General features: G+C 40.9%; 2 non-coding genes across 2 annotated transcripts; one reads left to right on the top strand and one right to left on the bottom strand.

Annotated features, from left to right (window-relative positions):
- Positions 1–7,904: 7,904 nt before the first annotated feature.
- Positions 7,905–8,068, bottom strand: LOC126025267 (U1 spliceosomal RNA). The gene has a single exon (XR_007501298.1). It is a non-coding gene; the product is annotated as a U1 spliceosomal RNA (small nuclear RNA).
- Positions 8,069–16,696: 8,628 nt separating this feature from the next.
- On the top strand, positions 16,697–16,803 carry LOC126025118 (U6 spliceosomal RNA). Its single transcript, XR_007501165.1, has one exon. It is a non-coding gene; the product is annotated as a U6 spliceosomal RNA (small nuclear RNA).
- The last annotated feature ends 1,060 nt before the right edge of the window (positions 16,804–17,863 follow it).

Raw genomic sequence — 17,863 nt, 5'->3', positions numbered from 1 at the left:
GTTGATGGACTGAAGTTTTAACTTCTCACAGTAATGTTTGTGTCGGAGGAGATTATGCTTTAACATCCTCTGAGGAAAGAAAAGATTTATATTAAAGCTTCCTTTTCAATAAATATTTTATAGTCCACGGAATGACTGGGAACAAAAATTGCATGATTGACATGTGATCCATTTTCACACATCCAGATCTGAAGATTCATGGCCCAGGGTCAAACCTGCTTACTCCCTCTTATAGGCTTCTAGCCCCTTGTTTAGAAGTCAATGATTACCAAACCCTGCTATTATGTTTGGAATTTGTTTTTAAATTAGCCTGTCAGAAACTGCTACCATAATTTTGAAATCGTGTCAAAATGCTTAAGCCCCCAAGTTACAAAAAAGGCTATTATGGAACTTTATACTCTGCACCAAAGTGACTCTATATATATATATATATATATATATATATATATATATATATATATATATATTCAATCAATATAAACAATTTACTGATTTTAACATATTAACTACTAAGACTGTAGCAGTTACATATTCTTTTTTTCTTTATTTAAGCATCTTGATTACAAATATGACTGTGATTAGGTTTCAGTCATGTAAAGAACACCCCCTTCACCAGTGCAACATTCCCACTACCAATGTCCCAAATCTTCCTCCATCCCACCCCACCCCCACCTGTACTCCAGACAGGCTTTCCAGTTCTTTCATTCATTCACATGATTATGGTACTTCTCTGTGTAGTTATTTCTATAACTGCACTCACCACTCTTTGTGGTGAGCTTCGTGAAGTGAACTGGAAGTTCCAGCCCTCCTCTCATTGTCTCTGAGGATTGTTGCAAAAATGACTTTTATCTTTCTTAAAACCCAAAGATGAGTGAGACTATTCTGCATCTCTCTCTCTCTCTCTCTGACTTATTTCATTCAACATGATAGATTCTATGTACATCCATGTATAGGAAAATTTCATGACCTCATCTCTCCTGATGGCTGCATAATATTCCATTGTGTATATATACCACAGTTTCTTTAGCCATTCGTCTGTTAAAAGGCATCTTGGTTGTTTTCAGAGCCTGGCTATTGTGAAAAGTGCTGCAATAAAAATAGGTGTGAGAAAGGGGTTTTTGTGTTGTATTCTTGTGTTCTTAGGGTATATCCCAAGGAGTGGAATAGCTGGGTCGAATGGGAGCTCAATTTCCAGTTTTCCATAGAGGTTGGATTAGATGGCATTCCCACCAGCAGTGGATAAGAGTTCCTTTCTCTCCACATCCCTGCCAGCACTGATTGTTTGTATTCTTTGTGATGTGTGCCAATCTCTGTGGTGTGAGATGGTATCTCAGAGTTGTTTTGATTTGCATCTCCCTGATGATTAGTGACGAGGAGCATTTTTTCATGTGTCTTTTGGCCATTTGTATTTCTTTTTTATCCAAGTGTCTGTTCATTTCTTCTTCCTATTTTTTGATGGGATTAGATGTTTTTTTCTTGTAAAGTTCTGTCAGTGCCATGTATATTTTGGATATTAGCCCCTTATATGATGGGTATTGGGTGAATAGTTTCTCCCACACGGTGGGTGGCTTTTGTATCCTGGGCACTATTTCTTTTGAGGTGCAGAAGCTAGCAGTTACATATTCAATATCAACTTGAAATCCATGAAATTGGATTAATGATAACCCTCAATGCTAACACATATGGATAAGCAAAATGTTTCAAACTGACTGGAAAAGAGCTGATATTTACTGATTGTGTGGAAGATGGCAAGAACAGTGTCACTGCTTTAGAAGTGGTTTCTTTGATTCCTCCTGGTACCATCGAGATGAGAACCAACTTTTTGCAGCATGTAGACAGAGATCTGTTCCTTCAGAGAGAAGACAGACTCTACTCAGCTGGTGATGAATAGAAGCTGGGAGAGAACCAGTCAGCTTGCCTCTTTCATATGCCCAGATTTGATCTCTCCCCAGACCTTCCAGAGAAGCTCTGCTTACTCTGAGGAAAGTGGACTCCCTTGGCTGTTTTAGGAAGTACAACCTGGACTGGCCTCCAGAGCCCCAGGATGAATGCACAATTTGGTGGAATAGGTGGGATGGGAACCTCTACTTTCCCCCCTGGAGTATGAAGGAGAATGTCATATGATCAACCTGTCCTCAGGCACACTTTCCAGTACGTTTGCATTTATGAAATTGATTCTTCTGTGAGGAACTGAAAAAGTTCAGCATCAGGTTGAATAAGTAGTGTGGTCAGGATAAAAGTTTCAGGTCTTACATCAAGTGCTGTGCACTTAGAAGTAAACAGAGAATGGGGCTGGAGCAAAGCACAGTGGTAGGGTGTTTGCCTTTTACAAGGCCGACCCTGTACCAACCAAGGACTCAAATCCCTGGCATCCCATATTGTCCCCTTCCTGCAGAGCAAGAGTAACCCTTGAGTGGTGTCAGGTGTAGCTCAAAACCCAAACAAATAAATAATAAATGTTTTTTTAATAATCAGATAACATATTCTTTTCTTCAAGGGCTTTTCTGCCTTATCAAACTTGGCAAATTTTGGACAGAAATAAACCCAAACAGCTTCTCCTTCCTTTCTTACCTCCCTTCTTCCTTTCTTCCCGCCCTCTTTCCTTCCTTCCTTCCTTCCTTCCTTCCTTCCTTCCTTCCTTCCTTCCTTCCTTCCTTCCTTCCTTCCTTCCTTCCTTCCTTCCTTCCTTCCTTCCTTCCTTCCTTCCTTCCTTCCTTCCTTCCCTCCTTCCTTCCTTCCTTCCTTCCCTCCTTTCTTCCTTCCTTCCTTCCTTCCCCCCTTTCTTCCCTCTTTCCTTCCTTCCCCCTTTCTTCCCTTTTTCCTTCCTTCCCTCCTTTTCTTTCTTCCCTCCTTCCTTCCTTACTTCTCTCCTTCCTTCCCTTCTTTCTTCCTTCCCTCCTTTCTTCCTTCCTTTCCTCCTTTTCCTCCTTCCTTCCCTCCCTCTTTCCTTCCTTCCCTCTTTTCCTCCTTCCTTTTATCCTCCCTTCCTCCCTCCCTTCCTCCCTCCCTCTCTCCCTCCTCCTTCCTTCCTTCTCTCTTTTTCTTTCTTCTTTCTTCTTTCTTTCTTTCTTTCTTTCTTTCTTTCTTTCTTTCTTTCTTTCTTTCTTTCTTTCTTTCTTTCTTTCTTCTTTCTTTCTTTCTTTCTTTCTTTCTTTCTTTCTTTCTTTCTTTCTTTCTTTCTTTCTTTCTTTCTTTCTTTCTTTCTTTCTTTCTTTCTTCCTTCCTTCCTTCCTTTCTTTCTTTCTTCTTTCTTTCTTTTCTTCTTTCTTCTTACTGCTCTCTCTTTATCTTTCTTCTTTACTTCTTTTTCTTCTTTTCTTTTCGTTCCTTTTTCCTTTCCTTTTTCTTTTCTTTCCTTTTCCTCTTCTCTTTTCGTTTTGTTTCATTTCCTTTTTTCTGTTTCATTTCATTTCCTTTTTCCTGTTTTGTTTTGTTTCTTTTTTCCTTTTCCCCTTTCCTTTCCTTTTCTTTTCCCTTTCCTTTTCCCTTTCCTTTTCTTTTCCTTCCCTTCCCTTCCCTTCCCTTTCCTTTCCCTTTCCTTTCCTTTTAGAGATCAACGTTAGAGCTTTACACATGCAAGGCAAGTACTTTTGGCTTCTTCTATGGTTATTTTTAATCATGAAAAGCAAGCAAATGAAAAGAAACATGAATCCAAGGTATTGAGAGTCATGTATGAGTCCATCACTTAGAAGCCCCTAAAACAATAAGGAAGCTACTAGACACAAAACAGATGAGAAGAAAGGTGCTATATGAATCTTCACCCTTCCACCCTTACACAAATCAACAAGTCCAAGTTGTTCCATTTCTTTGGATTCTTTAAAGTAATGCACTAAAACCTCAAACACACACAAATGCACAATATGTTTGTCATATATTATAAGCATTTATTAGACATGTCAGACTTTATCCTTAGGCTACAGACTGGCTGTGTATGTGTTTTGTGGTGCTAGAGATCAGATCTAGAAACCAGACTTATGAAAGCCAAGGTGTTCTCCCAGTGAGCCATATTTGACTAAGAGTTAATGGGTTTTGTGCAAGTTGTAAAGTAATTAAATTTAACAAGACCTTCCATGGCACTTGTTCTGTGTTCTTTCGCTTGGTGACAATTAGAAAGTTGAGGTGGTCAATCTCGCCCCCAGGCTGCCTCTTCAGTGTAGGACTCTGAATCATCTGGGAGACAGGCTTCTATTGGAGGGGAGAAGCTCTTATAGGGAAAGTGTCCTATTTGGAGACACAAAGGCGCTTCCCCTTACTCCAGCTTCTTAGTGTCTTGTACCTGCCTTATCCTCATTTAGAAAATACATACATGGTATTTTCAGTTTTGCATAGATATGCAGAGTCAATGAGCAGATAGGTGGAAGGCAGTAAGCAGCACTGTCTTTGTATCCTAGGAACTGTTCTTGGGCTAGTTACAGCCAAGAAGCTGAGGATCTCCCTGGGTGAGTACCACACATGTCAGAGCAGAACCTGGAGGTATTGAGTCAAAGCTAGGAATGGCTTATTTTTGTAATAAGTATCATCAGTATTTGATGAAAGGTGATCTGCTAGGGAAGCTAAAAACAAATAGGTGAGGCCTTTGTGGTATTGACACAGAAGTTCTCTCTCCACAGAGGCATAATTTGGGAAACGCTGACTCAAGTGTTGGGATTTGAGAGAGGGGGTGGTGAAGGAGAAAAAAGGAAGATCTTTTAGCCAAGATTTGCAGGTGTTAAATATAAACCTCAAATTGGTTCCTGCAACTCTCCTGGGATCAGGAAAGGAAGTAGGTGGGTGGACGGGTGGGTAAGGAGTGGCAAAATCAGGCTGGGAACCAAGGGCTCCATATGATGAAGCTTAACAGATATTCCCTTCTTATTTCCTTCCTTCTCATGGTGGTGGGATTTACATAAGCATTTAGGAGTCTGGATAATAAAACGATGCCTTGAAAGGCCAGTCCCTTCCAAAATGCAGAAATCCTTGATCAACAACAACAAATGTACTCACCATGTTCTGAAAGCCTTCCAAATCAAAGCACAATGAGGAAGGAGGAGAGGCCGATGGACTGCCAGCCTGGTGTTCCAACTACCCTTCCATCCAGGAGTGTTTTTTTTTTTTCTTACTAGTCAGTACTGCCTGTGTGTCTCATTTAAAAACCAACATCATTGCTTGCAAGTCAGAAAACATTAGACCTTCCTAATAAATGTTCACTTCAAAAAGGATTCAAAATTTGTCACCAAGAGCCTATAAGAACATGCCCATTAGTCACAAGTTTCTAAGGCTTGCCTGCAGTAATGCTGTGCACATTTCCTACCAAAGGTGTTTTTTTGTGTACTATTGTTTCTAAAAGCATATTGTATCTGCCATGGATGCATTTTTGATAGATAATGGATGCTGGCACTACCTTATTGTTGGAACCCACTCTTGACTCTTGTGAAAAGAAAAAGCAGTACAACATTTTCTGCATCCCATAAAAGAAAATTTTGTGCATGATTTAAATACCTAACTGTTCCTAATTGTTATCCAGAATAAAAGGTTGTGCTTGTTAAGTGTTCCCACTTTTAACACTGTTTTCTTTTTTTTTAGTACCTCCATTTAAGGTCTGAAAATAAAACTTCCTTTGTAAATGAATGTGGAGTTATATGGATTTTGGTGTAGCTGAGTTGGTACCAGAATGATGCCTGGCTATCAAAGCATCAAGCATGAACTGTACTCTTTTTAGCAGGTCTAGGACAAACTGGAAAGCAATTCTACATTTTCCCATTTGCTGGGCAGCTGTGTGTGATGGTTCTAAGAAAGATACAAATAATGAGATTCTCAGCCTAAAATCGGAAAAATTAAAGTTTAGGGTCTGGAGATATAGAACAGCAGTAAAGTACTTTATTTGCATACAGCAGTCCTGGGTTTGATCTCCAACAACCCATATGGTTCCCTGAGCCCATCAGGAGTGATTCTTGAGTACCACTGGCTGTAACCCAAAAACCAAAACTAAAAAATAGAAAAAGAAAGAAAGAAGAAAAGAAAGAAGAGAAAAAGAAAGTGAAAATTTTACTTCTTAGATGTGTAACACATTCTTAGCTGTGTTATCTTGACATACTCAACTCTGAAATGGATCTAGATTAGTAATTTCAGTCCAGATTGAAAGTCTTCCTGGGTGAAAGCTTCTAAAACTCTTTTATTAACCCTTACATAATTTCTTCTGATTGCCTTGAATGTGTAATTCCACCCCAACCTATAGTCAAAACCACTAGATGAAGAATCAATTGACAACAGGCAATATTTTATCATTCAGGTCAATGGATAAACCTTTTTCAGTACTATGTCCTTATGTCTAAAACTTACCCCAGTTCACCCCTTTTCTGTCCTAATTATAAAAAGAAAATCAAGTGTTGCTTTATTTATAAATACACACACATGTAAAGGTAGAGAGCAGTTTAGAAAGTATGTTCTACACTTGGTACATGCTCTGATGCTCTCTTCATCCAAGGAACTTTTCATTACTTAATAAGAATTTTTATGTGCCTCGATGTTCCCTAACTTCCTTGTTCCACACTAAATTATCTCCTTTTCAGTTCATTGACCTAATTGACCCTGGTGTTTTCTATTGGGGTTGTGGTACTCAGAAGCTATGTTGATTTTAAATTATTTTTTATCTGAAACATACTATTACAGGGCATTCATAAAGAAAAAGAAGAAGAAATTCCCTCCATAGTGAGGAGATAGCGAAAGTTGGCAAGCATGCAGACCCTTCATCACAAAGTAAGACTAGCCATCTCCTGCTGTGCTCAAGATCAGTGCTTAGAGTGGCAGTCTGAGGGTAGGAAGCGGAAAGAAATAGAGAATTATGTCTTCTTTAGATAAGATTTGTGTGCCCTTCAATTACTCTTATTAGCTAGGACATGGGAAATGCTAAAGAAGGGTGGAATTCTTAGCCGGAGAGATAGCATGGAGATAAGGCATTTGCCTTGTATGCAGAAGGACAGTGGTTTGAATTCTGGCATCCCATATGGTCTCCTGATCCTGCCTGGAGCAATTTCTGAGCATAGAACCAGGAGTGACCCCTGAGCCCTGTCAGGTGTGACCCAAAATCCAAAATCAAAAAAAAAAAAAGAAAGAAAGAAAGAAGGAAGGAAGGAAGGAAGGAAGGAAGGAAGGAAGGAAGAAAGGAAGGAAGGAAGGAAGAAAGGAAGGAAGAAAGAAAGAAAGGAAGGAAGGAAGGAAGGAAGGAAGGAAGAAAGGAAGGAAGAAAGAAAGAAAGAAAGAAAGAAAGGAAGGAAGGAAGAAAGAAAGAAAGAAGAAAGAAAAAAGAAAGAAAGAAAGAAAGAAAGAAAGAAAGAAAGAAAGAAAGAAAGAAAGAAAGAAAGAAGAAAGAAAGGAAGGAAGGAAGGAAGGAAGAAAGAAAGAAAGAAAGAAAGGGAGAAAGAAAGAAAGAGAAAGAAAGAAAGAAGAAAGAAAGAAAAAAGAAAGAAAGAAAGAAAGAAAGAAAGAAAGAAAGAAAGAAAGAAAGAAAGAAAGAAAGAAAGAAAGAAAAAGAAGGGTGGAATTTTTTTAATTCTTACTGAGTTTCTAAAATACTTCTGTGATATTGTTTTAGGCTCAGGGAAAAGCTTTTATTTAGTTGCCACACAGTCAATTGTGGGACGTTGAGAGAATGGTTTTGTCACTGCTTGGCCTGGCAAATTGAATCCCACCAACTCAGAGAATCAAGACAGAGCAGGGTGGGATTCCCTTGCTCACTACTGAAACAAAAGAAGGTCTATAAAATGAGCTCCAAAGTTTACAAGCTTTCTGTTGCCCTAACTCTCCATACTTTGACCAAACTCTGTCTTTGGGTGTTTTTATTATCTGCTATACTCCGAATTTGTTTCCATTAGGTTTCTCTTGATAGCACTTTCAAATAAATGTCTTTTGATTTTCTTTTTTTTTGGAGGGGGAGAGCGCGAATACAGTCCCCCACTACCACAAATTATGCAGTTGAGTTTCCCACATTTGGGGAAATCGCAGGGGTCAGCACATCCGGAATGCAATGGATAAGCTTCACCCTGGGGAAACCATCTTCTTGATCATGGTATCTCCCCTGCCAGGTAAGTATTGTCTTTTGATTTTCATCACTGTTTTAAATGAATTTTGCTTTTCATTGTATAGTACCCTCCCCCCCCTTTTTTTTTTGGTGTTTGGGCCACACCCGGCTGTACTCAGGGGTTACTCCTGGCTATCTGCTCAGAAATAGCTTCTGGCAGGCACTGGGGACCATATGGGATGCCGGGATTTGAACCAACCACCTTGGGTCCTGGGGCGGCTGCTTGCAAGGCAAACACCGTTGTGCTATCTCTCTGGCCCCTGTATAGCACCCTTTGCATTCTTCTTTTACATCCCATCCACAGTCCTCTACTAATCATCAAAGATTGAAATGATCATGAACCTTCAAGAGAACCATCTCTTTACTACTCAGTCCTTATAGGTAAAAGCTATTCTATAATATCTGCTGTAATTTGGAATAGACCCCTGAGCAATTGCTTAAGGAAGGAGAGTTGCAGGAAATGCTCTTTCCACTTCCCTTCTGTTCTTTGTTCCTTTCTTAGCTCTGTCTATATGCTGCTGGCAAGCTTAGCAGTTCTAAGTCTAAGGCTCTGTAAAGGAGGAACTGTGTTCTCTACTATCCCAAATATATCTGACTTCTTAGCAAAAGAGTCTTTCACAATAGTCTCTCTTCTCCTACTTTTCATATCTCCTCCAATAGTCAGAACCTCAATAATGTTTATTGAAAAATGTTTAAAAATTACATTTTTTAAATTCCATGATATTTATTTCTGACATCATCCTTACAGCTACTATTGGATGGCTCTGGAAATTTGTTTTCCTCCTCTGCATTGGACATGGAGAATTACTCTTATAATTTTCTGCATATATGTTTTCCTCCTCTCATTGGACATAGAGAATTACGTTTATAAGAGTCCCAGATGCTTGCAGATGAGAGCAGTACCGAGAATGAAAAGCTGGACAGAATCCAAAGGTGCTATGTAATCTTTTTAATTATTCTTTTCCCAAATTTTCAGCTGTGATATGGCACATAGCTTGAAGCTTCGACTGAGGAAGATGTGCCTCTATCAACCCTGCCACATAACAGACCCCTGAACTTTCAGGCCTGAATTACAGAAAGAAAAAACCCTGCTAGTGTGTAGCTACCATGGCTCCTAGCCAAGACAGGACCTTAAGCCATTTCACAAAGACCCTAGGGACAGGCTGCTAGAGGTGTGACAGGGACACATGAAATATTGCCTTGTGCACCAGGGGATTCTACTCCTATAGGCCCACAGGATTGGCCACTCCAAAAAATTTAGATCAGAGGATCCTGGTCCTGTTTTCCCAGGTCTTTCCCTTAATCTATTTAGGGGTAATTCCCACAAAGCTTTGCAGGGGAAACAAGATTTGCGCAGAGAAGACAACCTCTCTTTTCTGTTGAGTTTGCATGGAAGCTGATGTAGGAATAATTCCTCTTAGGGTATCTCCAGGTACAGAATTGCATCAATGGTTGTGATTCTCTGTTTCATATCTGTCATCTTCTGATGTTCAATACTGCTCCAGATTTGCTTTCATTTCGTCCTGTGATGTTTCTTCTTGGCTCTTTCCAAGTTCATTAAAACTTTTAAAGAGAAGAAAAGAATCATGTGAGAAGGTATATATCTTCTAAGTGGTAACACTTAGAATGCAAATCTGTTTTTACCTAAGATATTGAGTGAGTTAGTCAGTCAGTCATGCCAGACTAAGAGGATAAAAGTCACCAGTTTTCAGACCACCAGGATTTAGCATGTCATGCTGATGAAACAGACTTTAGTTCCATTATCCACTCTATGGAAAATTGATGTGAATACTAGAGGCAAAAAAAAAAAAATCTAAATATCTAGCTCTTCTTTCCAACAGGAAAGATTCAATCAGAACAATGTCTAAAAATGTAAACTCATATAAGATTGGAAAATCCCACAATCTATAGAGGTAATACAACCAGCTTGATTCTCCCCCAAAATAAAGAAAACTATCAAAAAGCCTTCACTTGGTATATTGTGTCTCCTGTAGTGATCTTTTAGTGATGAAAAAATGGTATTTAAGCAAGATATAAATTTGCTTCATTGTTTTCCTTTAAAAACACAGACTTGAAAAAAAACTACAGAGGCTCGGCTGGGCTCAGAGCACTCCGCATGCCAGGATTTCTGGGTGTCTTTGCCTGGTATGTTGGGGGCTCTGGGCAGGACAGCTAGCCACAGGCCCCCTGGGCTGACCACCTAGTCCAGGGGTCCAAGGTCCCCCCAAACCTGGTGGGTCTTCAAGGCCACGCCTGGTTAATTGGGCCCTGGGGGGAGGGGGGGAGAAATTCCTCCCTAGGCATCCAAAAACTACAGAGGCACAGCTGGTCTCAGAACACTCCGCATGCCAGGATTTCTGGGTCTTTGCCTGGTATGTTGGGGGCTCTGGGCAGGACAGCTAGCCACAGGCCCCCTGGGCTGACCACCTAGTCCAGGGGACCAAGGTCCCCCCAAACCTGGTGGGTCTTTAAGGCCACGCCTGGTTAATCGGGCCCTGGGGGGACGGGGGGGAGAAATTCCTCCCTAGGCATCCAAAAACTACAGAGGCACAGCTGGTCTCAGAACACTCCGCATGCCAGGATTTCTGGGTCTTTGCCTGGTATGTTGGGGGCTCTGGGCAGGACAGCTAGCCACAGGCCCCCTGGGCTGACCACCTAGTCCAGGGGACCAAGGTCCCCCCAAACCTGGTGGGTCTTTAAGGCCACGCCTGGTTAATCGGGCCCTGGGGGGAGGGGGGGAGAAATTCCTCCCTAGGCATCCAAAAACTACAGAACCGCACGGGGGCTCTTCATGTACTTCATGTATTCAGAATATTCCTTATTCTTATGTTATGTTTTGCATATACAGAATGTTTATTTTGTATTCTGCCCTTTCCCACACCCATACAAAGCTCTTTTTTACTCCTTAACTCTCTAACCCCCTCTCAAACATCACTAACCTACATTACTCTTTTTAACTTCAGTAGTGTACGATCCTAATCACAGTCCAAAGATGTGCATTGTGTGTGACAACCCCAAATTGTTTCAAGATACATAAAATGGACACGTATTTCTTTAGAATATTTTGTGGTTTTTTTTGGACAGCTATAATTCTTACTAAATTTTTTCTTATACAGTGATGATTCTAACCACTTTTTATCTTCTCTTTTTGAGCTGTTTAACAAGGAATTTTGGTGGAAGAGTCCCCCAGTTTAATGCTTATGATTGAACCATGTCATGGGAATCATTGTAATTGTTCTTATGGCCCCCATATGCGCCAATAACACCACGTGGCATTGCTTCTTATTTGCATAGGCACATTAAAATGGGAAAATACTATACATACAAATAAGATCCTATTTAATAGAGATTGGAACACACAAATCTTGTAGTGCAGAGGGACCTTACACCCTGAACATTGACATAACGACCTGGCACAGACCTCAGAAGAAAGGGCATAATCCATTCTCCCCTGAACCAGGGAAGCCATCCACGAAACATCCAGGCTGGTTTATAACATCACCTGGAAGCAATCCTCTACCACGGAAGACCTACACTGCTCAGACTTTGACCTGCTCAAAAGAGACTTCCCTTGACACTGAGAAGACTTAACAACGACAACGACCTGCTTACAGGACAGGGCTCCCTGCATTGCCCTTTGATTGTGAGGTGAAAGGAGAGGATGCTCCACATCCTGACTTCAATGTGAGATATGCAGATTCCAGGATCTTTAATACAGAAACATGATACCAACAACAGAGACTGTGTGAAAAATAAAAGTGTGTTGGCACTACAGACAATGTATTGGATTGGACGATCTAGCTTGCCTGAAGCCTAGACTTGGTCTTATGCCAGGAAACTTTAGGGGTCGGGTCTCTTTGTACTTAGGCCAGGGTTATTTCTTTCCATGTCCCTCATATTTTGGTGGGCCTATGCAAACAACAATTGCCACTCTAGCGCCATTTTTACTGTGCTCCTTTGACTCTAATCTTTAAAAAGAACTCACTTAAAATTTGAGGTTAATGTAAGCTAATATGCATGTATATGGAAATGTAAGAAAATACTATGCCTGTAATGTTTAAGGAGTTACGTAAGTTTTATGGCTTTAGATTGCTTTGTGTACTGTTAAGAAATATTATAATGTGTTACAATCTGGGGACTTGAGGGACAAAGTAATTGTACATGGATTCTGTCTTATTTATCTTAATGTTCTTTGGCTGAAATTTCAAAGTTAAGATATCAGCAAGGGGACTTCTGAGAATTATGTTATGGGTGATTGTCCTTCCACTGTAACTTTACCTTGTCCTCTTTCTTTGTACCTTTGTTCTCATAATTAAAAAAAAAATGTTCTTTAAAAACACAGACTTTTCTCCTTCCCTTTTAGAAAGGAGAAAAGAGCAGCAGAAATATGTGATGGAGGAAACCTAACAATGGTAACCAGATGATTTCTGCCTCAAATATTGAGAAATGGGTCACCAGTTTAGGGTGACACAGATCAATGAACTTTCCAACAGCTACTGCACATGTGAGAGAAGCAGCTGACCCCCAAATCCTCCTGACTAATCACCATAAATTAAAGCTCTTTTTATTGTTTTTTTGTTTTTTGGACTACACCCATTTGATGCTCAGGGGTTACTCCTGGCTTGGTGCTCAGAAATTGCCCCTGGCTTGGGGAGACCATATGGGACCCCGGGGGATCAAACCGCTGTCCTTCCTTGGCTAGCGCTTGCAAGGCAGACACCTTACCTCTAGCGCCACCTTGCCGGCCCAAATTAAAGCTCTTTTCATTCAAGATTATTTTACCGAATGTGGAAAGATGTTACAGTTTATGGTATACCTAAGGCTATGATTAAACAGTGTCAAAACAATTGGTTGGGGCCGGAGAGATAGCATGGAGGTAAGGCGCTTGCCTTTCATGCAGGAGGTCATAGGTTCGAATCCTGGTGTCCCATATGGTCCCCCATGCCTGCTAGGAGCAATTTCTGAGCCTGGAGCCAGGAATAACCCCTGAGCACTGCTGGGTGTGACCCAAAAACCACGAAAAACAAACAAACAAACAAAAAAAAGCAATTGGTTGGAGACACATCTTTTTTTATATTTTTTATTACATTTTTATTGTGACCAATGTGAGTTACAAGTCTTTCACAGTTATATTTAAGGTACATAGTGACAGCGAAATAGGGCCATTTCCACCACCAATGTTATCCTGCCTCTGTCCTTGTTCTCAGCATGCATCCCATACCTCTCCCCTATTAGTGTAATAGGTCCCTTTTATATATAACTTGTTGTGGATTGGATATGTTGGTTTTGTTGTCTTTGACTTTGGATTTGTATTTAAGTCTGATCACTTTTTATTTCCAACTTGAATCATCTTGTTCTGCCTCATAAATTGAGGGTAGGGAATGGATGGTACCAGGAGCAAACAGATGCATGAATATTGAGTGGAGACCACATCTTTTTATCAAAGTATACATATAGTATGTTTAATAGATATAAATGCATTATTTGTTCAGATAAACTTATAATAGGTCCACACATATTTGTGAATATATATGTGTCAGATCTGACCTGCCAGACATGAGCCCATGCTGCAGGAGTCCGCAAAACCTTGCAGGCAAGACTCAACAAATATCACAGTCTTATTTATTAGAGAAACCTAGGGGGTCTATGACAAACTCCTAGGCCAGGAGAGAGATAAAAAGGGAGAGAGAAAGCTGGGTTTGGGACAATCCAATTGTCTCTTCCAACTGCCAACAAACTTTCCTCATGTTCCTCCAACTCTATCTTCCAACTACCAACCAATTCTCTTTCTGCTCCTCCAACTGTTTCTTCTAACTGTCAACCCTGGGATGGTTTTATAGTCTCAGCAGCCAATCACATTAAATTCTTATTTAAAAGGGAGGTGTCTTATTTAAAGGGAAGCCCCTTTTATGGCTGGCTGATGCTAGGCTATAGGTCTAGATATATACCAATCCCTGGTATCCCATATGGTTCCCTAAGCACCAGTAGGATTGATCCATGAGCACAGAGCTGGGAATAAGCCCTAATTATTGGTGTGGCCCCAATGTTCTCCAGAGAAAAAATGGTATGAAAAATATAATAATTTATGTAGAATAAATCAGACTTTTCATCTTCTAAGAGTTTCAAGCTGGGCCCAGAGATTATTCAGAGGTAATACACCTATGTTTCAAGGCCTTCTCTTAGTCTACAAGCCTCAGTGATCAGAGCAACAAAGATAGGTAGCACAAGGGAATGTGGGGCAGAAGAGAAATGGCTAATTCCTAAAAGAAAGAATATGTTCATGTGAAGGCAATAATTGAAGAACCGAGTCTAATTATTCTGTCTCTCTGCAAACTGAAAGCTACCTTGACCTGGTTTATCTAGCACACTCCATCCTCCCCTCCCCATACCCAAATCCTTGAATATGCTTCTGGCTGAGAGAAGCATTGCTCTGACAGTGACAATAAGAGATCTCAGAGAACCAGTAAGGACAAGAACTCTCATCTCTAAGAAAGAAGAGAAGAGGAAAGTAGAATAGAGAATCTTTCTTTTTTAGTTTTGGGGCTACACTTGGAAGTTTTCAGAGCTCACTCCTGGTTCTGTGCTCAAAGATCATTTCTGGCAGGACTGAGAAACCATATGCTGTGCTGAATCTGAACCTGAGTCAAAAGTGTCTTATTACTATAAATCTCTTCAGCTAATGCTTTTCCCCATTTATTTATTGGGTGGTGGGGTGGCAGATTGGTACCAGAAATTGAATGCAGGGCCTCACACATGCAAGGCAAGTGCTCTACCAATAAGCCACTGCCCTAACCCTCTCTTTCATCATTGTGCTCTGGTGTTTATGGTGTGGAAAGACACACAATTCAGGATGATTTGATGGTAGTGCCCCAAATAACCAAAGCAGACTTACAGAAAAACTTCTGAGGACAAAAGCAATAGAACAGATAATATCTACAAATGCAGCAAAGGATCTGCAAGGCATGATAAGGCAGTCAGGCTCTAGGATATGCAGGAAATGGAAAGGTGTTGGAACCCCTGAAGAACAAGCTCAAAAGGGTCTGTGTGGTTTTCCTCACCAACCACTTTTCTGATGCCTTCTTCAGAACACTCTCCATCCAAGTACAGATCCTGAATACATAACTCAAGGTGGGCTTTCTCCTCGGTAGTGCTGGAGAGGACATTGTAGTAGACTGCGTGGGATGCAGGAGAGAGTCTGGCAGGAATCTTTTCCATTCTCCTGGCTGTGGAGTGAACAGGTGGCCTCAAATCTGTCTATGTGTGGGGGGAGTAGAGGGGGGTTGCAGTGAGTGGAGGGAAGTGGGAAGAAGATAAATCTGAAAATATAATGTCCTCAAACAAGTTGAAACCCACATAAAGGAAGGGGAACTAGCTAAAGGTAATAGTCTAAAATATCTTGCACTAGGCCAGAGAGATCGTCCAGTGAGAAAGTCATTTATCTTGCATATGATAGAATTCAGTTCAATCCTTAGCACCATAAAAGGTCCCCTAAACAGCTCCAGAAGTTATTCCAGAGTTCAAGGTTAGGACTGAGCCCTAATCACAACTCTAAGAATAAATCCTGACCACCACTGCATGAAAAAATAATAAAAATCTAAAAAATTTTAAATTTAGGGCAGGAGCAATAGTACAGTGGTTAGGGTATTTATATTGCATAGTATAGTAGGTAGGGTGTTTGTATTGCATGCAACTGGCTCAGATTCAGTTCCGAGCATCCCATATGGTTCTTCAAGCCCTGTTAGGAGTGATCCTTGAGCACAGAGTCAGGAATAAGCCTGAGCATCACATGATGTAGTCCAAAAACAAATAAAAAAAAACAAATTTAAATTCCAACACAAGTCTCACTAATGTCAGAAGAAACCGCCTGAGATTGAATGAGAAGAGGCCAATGCTGGTGCAAAGTAAACATCTGCAATCACAAGATGTTTGGTCTCTGGTTTTGAAATGATAGCTGTGGGCACTACTGCAGAACTGAGCCGAGCTGGCCTTGACTTCACTGCATACTCTATCTGCAGTCAAGTAGCCTAACCCCAAGGAATCACGCCATGATGTAATGAGAAGACATGATGTAATGAGAAGACATAGCATGCTTAACTGGAGAGCTAGCTGCTACTTCTTTTCTTGCCCCTGTTGCAGGCATGCATCTCAGCAACGCACTTCTGCAGAGCAGAGGCTGTAGTGATGGAGGAGGCGATTCCTGGCAGTGAGGGAGCTTGCTGCATTTCTGCCCCATCCCACCCCTACCCCTAGCCTCCCCACACCATTTCTCTGGGCCTCTCTCTGCTGCCCAATTCTGCTAGCCAGTGTCAAACAACCATCTGAAATGCTCAAGGTCAAATGTGAGGAAAAATTGCCTTAGCCTAGCTAAGATGGATAGGTTTATTTTTTTTCAAAAGTACTGAAATAGGGCAAGAGAGATAGCATGGAGGTTGGATGCTTGCCTTGCATGCAGAAGGACAGTGGTTAGAATCCCGGCATCCCATATGGTTTCCCCCCTCCCCCGAGTCTGCCAGGAGCTATTTCTGAGCAGAGAGACAGGAGTAACTCCTGAGCGCTGCCGGATGTGACCCAAAAACAAACAAACAAAAAACAAAAGTACTAAAATAAAATACAAAAATAAATTTAAAATTAATTAAGAGAGTGCTCATTTCGGCAGCACATATACTAAAACTGGAATGATACAGAGAAGATTAACATGGCCCCTGCGTAAGGATGATACGCAAATTCGTGAAGCATTCCATATTTAAAAAAATTAATTAAAAGAAATAATTGAGGGCCCAGAGAGATAGCACAGCGGTGTTTGCCTTGCAATCAGCCGATCCAGGACCTAAGGAGGTTGGTTTGAATCCCAGTGTCCCATATGGTCCCCTGTGCCTGCTAGGAGCTATTTCTGAGCAGACAGCCAGGAGTAACCCCTGAGCACCGCCGGGTGTGGCCCAAATACCAAAAAAAAAAAAAAAAGAGAGAGAGAGAGAGAAATAATTGAGAGATTGTATGGTAGTTATTGTATGATTGCATGTGTTTGACTCAATACATGGTACCAAATGTAGTTTTCAGGCACCATTAGGAGTGCAAATCCCTGAGTATAAAGCCAGAAGTAAGCCCTGAGCACCACCGACAAAAACACAAAGTGCAAGACACATAAAAAGTTTTATTGCTTCTTTCACAAGCTTACAGCTCCTGCCCCCTGGGAGAAGCTAATTTATCACAAAGGAGAAGACAGCTTGGGTCAGTCTTTCTGTCTCTCAGCTCCCTCCCCTCTCTCCTTTCTATCTCTCCATAGCCCCTTCCAGGGCAGGCTCTTCTGGGTGCCCAGAGGAGAAGGAACTGAGGTGAGAGTTGAAAAGTCTCTTGAGGCAGAGTGTAACACATGTGCTGCGTGAGTTGTATGTACTGTGTCCAGGGCCTAGATGCGGTGTGTTTACAGGATATATATCCTGAACATTGTATATTCTGTGTATATAGATGTGGATATGTGGATATATCTTGTGTATATCCTGTGTGGTGTAGATGCTAGATGTTTGTGGTGTGGCTGTTACATGTACTTATGGTATAGCGTTGTGGCTATTATGCATAATGTATGTGTTCATATGTTCTATAAGTTCTGGATATATAATATATATACATTTTCATGTGCTGTGTGGGTGTGGTATAGTTTGTGCATATATTGTGTTGTGAGTGTTGTGCATACATGTGTTATTGCACATGCATATGTTGCATGTTATATATGTGTGTTATACATGTGATGTGGCTATTATGTGTGCATGTGCTATAGGAATGTGACATAGAGTATGCATATATTAATGT

This window comes from Suncus etruscus, chromosome 12 (assembly GCF_024139225.1).
Source record: "Suncus etruscus isolate mSunEtr1 chromosome 12, mSunEtr1.pri.cur, whole genome shotgun sequence".
NCBI classification, from domain to species: Eukaryota; Metazoa; Chordata; class Mammalia; order Eulipotyphla; family Soricidae; genus Suncus; species Suncus etruscus.
Note: the sequence above shows the minus strand (reverse complement) of the source record. Positions and strands in the feature narration are given on the sequence as shown.